Source organism: Berghia stephanieae, chromosome 5, assembly GCF_034508935.2.
Source record: "Berghia stephanieae isolate SIO BIC M18660-M18661 chromosome 5, UCSD_Bste_1.3, whole genome shotgun sequence".
Classification (NCBI taxonomy): domain Eukaryota; kingdom Metazoa; phylum Mollusca; class Gastropoda; order Nudibranchia; family Aeolidiidae; genus Berghia; species Berghia stephanieae.
The window spans coordinates 7,839,401-7,846,900 of NC_088364.1; the positions used below are offsets into that span (position 1 = coordinate 7,839,401).

The window sequence follows — 7,500 nt, forward strand, 5'->3', positions numbered from 1 at the left end:
CAAAAATAAACAAAAAACAAAAAAAAACCCAACAAAACTAACAAAAATAAACAAAAAAAAAAAAAAAACCAACAAACTAACAAAAATAAACAAAAAAAAAAAAAACCAACAAAACTAACAAAAATAAACAAAAACAAAAAAAAACCAACAAAACTAACAAAAATAAACAAAAACAAAAAAAAAACCAACAAAAAACAAAATAACACAAAAATAAACAAAAAACAAAAAAAAAACCCAACAAAACTAACAAAATAAACAAAACAAAAAAAAACCAACAAAACTAACAAAAATAAACAAAAACAAAAAAAAACCCAACAAAACTAACAAAAAAAAAAAAAAAAAAAAAAAAAAAAAAAACCAACAAAACTAACAAAAATAAACAAAAACAAAAAAAAAAACCAACAGAAAAACAAAACAGAATAAAAACAAACAATCCCCCACCCCACAAAAACAAAACAAAAAAAGTATAATAGAAATACAAAAGGAAAAACAACTTTTTATAAAAATCCGGGACCGACAACGTTTATTTGCCTTGTGAGGCGAGCGCTCTACCACCTGAGCTATCGAGACAATCCGTACGGAGTTGACCCTTGTGCTAATTGCTGGTAATAATGAGAAGCGAGATAGGATTTGCTCAAACAAAAGACTTTGTTCGGAAGAAGTAAAAAAATAGAGGCCAGGTGAAAGACCAGGTGCTAGACATAAAATTGAAATACTCACTCTGAAGTTTGTTTTTTCTTTAAACGCACTGTCTTTTTGTGTACCAAATAACAATAAATGAATAAAATAAAGTTCCCTTTATTCATCTCATAGGAGGAATGTTTCTCTAGGGTCTTTTCCAAGGGAAGACTGGAATAACCCAGGTGTCAGTGCAGTGCAGTGCGCAAATTGAGCTAGGGCGAGGTGACTTACTCAAGTCCACACAGTGCAGCCAGCGGCAAGTGATCGAACTCTGTACATTTCGGGTACGAAGCAAAGACCGTACCGCTGAGCCAATTTGCCCCTTAATGCATCAAGATTTTCATTTACTGACAAATGTATTATGTAAGAATGCGTGTTGTTTGGGTCTTTATTAAATCCGGCTATGTGGTCTATTAGTGGTATGACATTCGCCTTCGGATCGGAAGGACCAGGGTTCGAGTCCTGATCTGAAAGGCGCATAGTTTAAATCCTTGGAAAAGGCCCTTTACTCACATTCTTTCGGATATCTGATGAGTACTTGATCGTTAACAGCGTTGTCTTTGTCCGAAAAAAAAAATGTAATATCGCCTATAAGGCGTCATGTCTCGTCATTCGTCTTACATGTTAATTGGATTCAATAGTCTGATGTCACGTCGCCAAGCAACGGTGGCCATCGTGGTTCTAAACAAAGAAAATCGGTACTTTTTATTCTTCCTGCTGGCTAGAACTTATCATATGTCTTGTGATCAGAATGTTTAAAAGTCAAAACATGACCAAATTTATAATTTTTTTTTCCCTCTGGATACGCTTTTATGCTCGTCGGAGAAATATTTCATAAGGGCGTCCGCCATTGTTCCGATAGTTTCGAGCCAGTTACTAAGTTACCATGCGTCATTACGAGGGAAGTGACGTTATGACTGTTGAAGCGTATTGCTACTGATGGCCAGGGACCCCTTTTGTAAAGCGCTTTGTGCAAATTTAATTGATATTATGGCGATATGAAAAAGCTCAATTTTTCTTTCCTGTTGTATAAAATGTCTATTTAGTGAACTTGACATTTTTTATCTAGCGCAATATCCACTAAACGTCCTCAATGCGCTTTACAAATGGTCCCTAACCAACAGCAACACGTAACATGTGTAGAACGAGACATGACGCCTGTTAGGCGATATTACAACTTTTTTCCCGACAGAGACAACACTGTTAACGGCCAGGTACTCATTATTTTACACCTGAGTACGGTGAGAGAATGTGAGTAAAGAGCCTTTTCCAAGGATTCAACTATGCGCCGAGCGAGGCTCGAACCCAGGACATTCCGATCCGAAAGCAAGTGTTGTACTACAAGACCGCATAGCCGGATGAATGAATGAATGCATGACCAGAATGTGGAAATGTCTTGTGTCTATATCGATGTGATACTAAATTAGAATTTCCATTAAGGAAAGATAATAAAGTATATCTTATTTTTACTTATCTTTTCATGACGTAAGAGAGCGTCCAATGGGTTACTGAAATCTGAGTTGGCAGAGCTCTCGATTCACAAGTAAAGGGACAGAGGTCAATCCCTGGGTGTAGTCGATATTTTATTTTCCTGACCCCTTCCATTTTGATTGGGTAGCTGGGTCTGTCTGATATGTCGGAAAGTACTTTGAGATAGACTGGCGTCGTATCCAAATGGTAGCAAGAAAATGCTATTGTCCGTTTTACGCTTATAGAAACAGGATTAACTCCGTCTCTATTGGACCTAATGGCTCTCAACGACTAAACTGTCCCCTTCTATTAAAAAATAAAAAAAACCAGAGCGGCCATTATAATGAATTGTAAGAAGACATTTATCGCACGGATACAACTTTAGCACAACACTCATCTTGGCGTAGGAATTTAACTCACTCAATCCTAGAGATTTTTTGCTACGTTTCAAAATTGAAAAAAAAAAATGTATTAAAAATGAGCATGTACATAGATAGTTTTATTCCACTACCATTAACACGTAAAAATTAAAAACATTAGCTTTGATACCACGCCTATAATTTGTCTTTTTAAAAATGTAATAAATAGGCATGGGGGAAAGGTAACCCGGGTAAACTACGGATATAGTCGGTGTTAGGGTTGAGTGAGTTAACCAGTTAACTGGCTTACTCTGGAAAATTATGATTAAACAAATTTGGCCAGAAAACTCGTCCCTCGAATATCGATCGATTTGAATGACCCTCATCTTAGCAAAGCCTCTCAAACCTGGGACTTCGCGAAGTCTTCAACGACGTCCCAGATTTGAGAGTTTTTTTTTTTTTTTGCCAAGATGGGGATCATTTAAATCGATCGATATTTCAGGACGAGTTTTCTGGCCAAATTTTTAAATACGTTATTTTCCCCATAATACGGTAAAAAAAAGGTAGTAGTCCTTCAGAGCCATTCGGCCCATGGAGCCGGAGTTTATCCCGGTTTCTATAGCGTGAAACGGACACAATAGCAGTTGCTTTCTACCCTTTGTTGGATAGAACGCTGGTCTATCGCAACGTACTTTCCGACAGATCTAACAGAGTCAGCTACCCAATCACTGCTGGAGGGGTGAGGGGGGGGGGGGGGTCAGAAAAAATCTCGATTTCACCCGGGATCGATCTCGGTCCCTTTGCGTGTGAAGCGAGTGCTCTACCAACTGAGCTATCGGGAGCTATCCATTGTACTCTAGTTAACTGGTCAATGACCTTCATAATAATAATATTAGTACACTCAAAAACAACATCGTAGAACATCTCTTTGTAAAGCGCTTTGAGCACGTTTAATGGATATTGCGCTATATGAAAGCCCAATTTACCTCCCAAAAAAGTATGTATCAATAATTTCCGCCTCACTTGGAGGTCCTGAGTCTCTGCCTTAAGACTTTGCGTGTGAAGCGAGTTGCTTCGATACCAGTAAGATGAGACACTGGGTGGCTGCGAATCGGCTTCGGTCGAAGAGCTGCCACACGGCAATAAGTGCGCTTCATCAGTGGGGACTTTCCACCTGTCCCACATGTACCCGATGTGGGCAAGAACCCGAAACGGCAGAGCATCTAGTCGAACGGTGTGTTGTGACGATGCTATCAGGCGGTGCACGAATGCGGACCGGACTTTGCTGATTGGGTCGATCGTCATAACATAGTAGTGTGAGAACCATATGAGGCTGCCACCAAGTGAGCTATCGCCCCCCCCCCCCCCCCCATAGTACGCTGGTTAACCGGTTTATGACGTTCATTTTAGGGCCCGCAGAAACACCCTCGTAGAACATCTCTTTGAGCACATTTAGTTGATATTTCGATATATAGAATGTATGCGCTTGGCCAAAAAGCTCATAACATTGCCATCCGGAAGTATAACGGACCAACACACAAAACTGTGTGTAACCATGCACTTTTATAGTGTGGTTGATACAGTTTAGTGAGAATCACCCACAAACGCGGATGGCAAAATACAATAACAAAGGCTTGAGTGACGTCATCTTAGTTCTATCTATAAAAGCTCATTTTTTGAGAAAAAAAGTGTATGTATCATTAATTTCCTCTTCCCGTGGAGGTCCCGAGTCCCTGTCTAAGCCTGGAACTGGAAGATCATAAATCAGGTGTAACAATTTAAACACAGTCTTTAAAGTTACGTTTGGAATAAATTGTTTACTTTACCTACCCAGTCTCACCATTCGTCACCACTGCAGGGCTGCCAGATGGCCTCGTGTGTGGCCAAATCAGCCAGAATTTGGCCACAAGGAGAATCAAGTTTCAATTTATGATTTTTATTTACTTTTTAAAAATATATTTATTCATTTTTAAAGATCTATACTTTTATATTTTTAAAATTGTTTTTAAAGCAATTTTTCTTAGTCTAGACCAGGGGTCTAGTTGATTTTTTTTTAAAATGTAATTTTTTTGTTTTTAAGCATTTTTTATTAGTCCAGTTGATTTTTAAAAAATGGTTTTATTTTTTTAGTTTTTAAGCAATTTTCATTAGTCTAGAAGATTGAAAAAAAAGTGTTGCCAAAACTGATGAGGTTTTTAAGGGGGGTTAATATGTTTGTAGCGACTTGCACTTATTTGCAGGTCTGATAACCCAATTTCTTATGGGCTCATTGTTGTAATGGAAATCTCATAAAATGACGCAAAATATTGTCCATTACAACAATGTTAAACTAGGCCCATAGTGGGCTCGGATGTCAGACCTGCATATTATAACATTCACTCGTCGGTTTGTAGGGTTTGGCTACTTTTAAAGTCGAAATTAGCTAATGGGAACTTTATCCATCTGGCAGCCCTGTATCACCTTTCCTCCTTCCCCCTCCATCCCCCCCTCTCTCTCTTTCTCTCTCTCTCTCTCTCTCTCTCTCTCTCTTTCTCTATCTCTTTCTCTCTCTCTGTCTCTCTCTCTCTCTTTCTCTCTCTCTTTCTCTCTCTCTTTCTCTGTCTCTTTCTCTGTCTCTTTCTCTGTCTCTTTCTCTGTCTCTTTCTCTCTCTCTCTCTCTCTCTCTCTCTCTCTCTCTCTCTCTCTCTCTCCCCCCCCCCCACCTTTCCTTACCGCCACCCATGTCTATAGTTAAGTACACGTGTGTTCTCGCACGTAAAATGTTAGGAACAGAAAAAAAAGTAAAATAGTGATCCGTGCCATCATCCGGTAATATGTCAGGAAGGCACCTATGCAGAAAATTAGATATAAAGTCAAAATCATTATTATCTAACAGCGCAGAGAAATTTTAAAGTCGAAATTCGCTACGGGTAACTTTAGCCATCTGGCAGCCCTGTGTCTCCTTTCCTACTCCCCCCCCCCCCCCCCTCCTCCCCTATATTTATCCTTCACCGCCACCCATGTCTTAAGTTAGGTTGGAATGTGTTCTCGTATCTAAAATGGTAGAAAAAACCCCCAGTAAAATATTGAGCCGCGGATCAATCCGGTAATATAAAAACGTGAAAACATTTCTTTTTTTTTTGATGCCATGTACTTTCTATATTATCGTTTTGTGTAGATGTTATTTAAAGCGCCAAGAGCACCAAGGTTGAGGATACCGTGCGCTCTATAAGAGTCTATTATTATTATTATTATCATCATCATCATCATCATCATCATCATCATCATCATCATCATCATCATCATTATTATTATTATTATTATTATTATTATTATTATTATTATTATTATTATTATTATTATTATTATTATTATTATTATTATTATTATTATTATTATATCGCTACTTAGTAATCTATAAATCCGTACCGAAACCCGATTTCTATCAGCTTAATTACAAAAACATAAATAAAAAACATTAATACATCACAAAAAGTCGGACAGAAGGCAGATTTCTGTGTGTGTGTAAATCAATAAAAAAAACAAACAAAACAGCAAAAAACAACAAACAACTAACAATTGATAAAACGAAACAAAAATATAAGAGACCCGAAAATACAAACAAGGACAATAACCCAACAAAAAAACCCCCGACAAATAAACAAATAAAAATCAACTGAAACTCCCCCCCCCCCCCCCCCAAAAAAAAAAAAAAAAAAAAAAAAAGAAACGAAACAAAAAGAAACCAAAACAAACAAAACAAATCAAAATAAAAGACAAAAAAGGAAACAGACCAACCTCCCCCCCCCCCCCCCCCCCCCCCCAACGAAAATAACAAACAAAAACAAAAACTAAACAAATCAAATAAACAAAAACCACAAATTCGATAGATCGAATGTTTATATTTTTTTAATCACCTCTTTCCATCTAATGACTTCCCGGTACATATTATAGGAAGTACATAATAATATATCGCCAATAAGTAATCGATAAATCGATACCAAAACCCGATTACAATCCAGTACTCGAGAGTACATCAACTAATAAATATTCAAAGTGCGATAAATAAGAAGTCATTACCATTTCTGACACAGATGGTGACTTCTAACGCTGACTAAATATAGCACATGTCAAAGGTCAACGTGTTATGCATAAACATTGGCTTTAGTACGGCTATGTGCGGCTATGTGGTCTAGTGGTATGACACTCGCTTTCGGATCTGAAAGTCCTGGGTTCGAGCCCCGCTCGGCGCATAGTTGAGTCCTTGGAGAGGGCTCTTTACTCGCATTATCTCACCGTACTCTGGGTGTAAAATGAGTACCGGGCCGTTAACAGCGTTGTCTGTCTCTGTCCGAAAAAATTGTAACATTGCCTAACAGGCGTCATGTCCCGTCCTCAATGTTAAATGTTGCTGTTGGCCAGGGGCCTCCTGTAAAGCGCTTTGAGCACCTTTAGTGGATATTGTGCTATATAAACGCTCAATTAAAAAATTAGTACCAGGGCTGCCAGATTGACCGAAATTGGCCACAATGAGAATCGTGTTTAAACTTAAACGAGATTTTATATAGAGCAATATTCCCTCACCGTGCTCAAAGCGCTTTACAAGGGATTCTTTGACCAACAGGAACATGTAACATGTAGACCGAGACATGACACCTGGTAGACGATATTACAATTTTTTTTTCCGACGGAGACAACGCTGTTAACGGCCAGGTATTCATTTTACTCCTGAATACGGTGAGAGAATGTGAGTAAAGATCCTTTTCCAAAGATTCAACTATCCGCCGAGCGCGGCTTGAATCCAGGACCTTCCGATCCGAAAGCGAGTGTCATACCACTAGACCACATAGCCGCACGTGTTTTTATTATGATTTTTATTTTTCATTTATACTTTTTTTATTTCAAAAATATGTAATATTGTATTTTTTTCCTATTCAATTCAATTGTATTATTAACAAAACCGATGATTTTTTCAAGGAGACCGAAGTGTATTTAGTATTTGGTACCGTTG

At 38.1% G+C, this 7,500-nt stretch overlaps 1 protein-coding gene across 3 annotated transcripts in view; it reads left to right on the forward strand.

Annotated features, from left to right (window-relative positions):
- LOC144972353 (uncharacterized) overlaps positions 1 to 7,500 on the forward strand; it is a 395,531-nt gene that overhangs the window by 142,823 nt on the left and 245,208 nt on the right. The gene's annotated exons all lie outside the window — the stretch shown is intronic.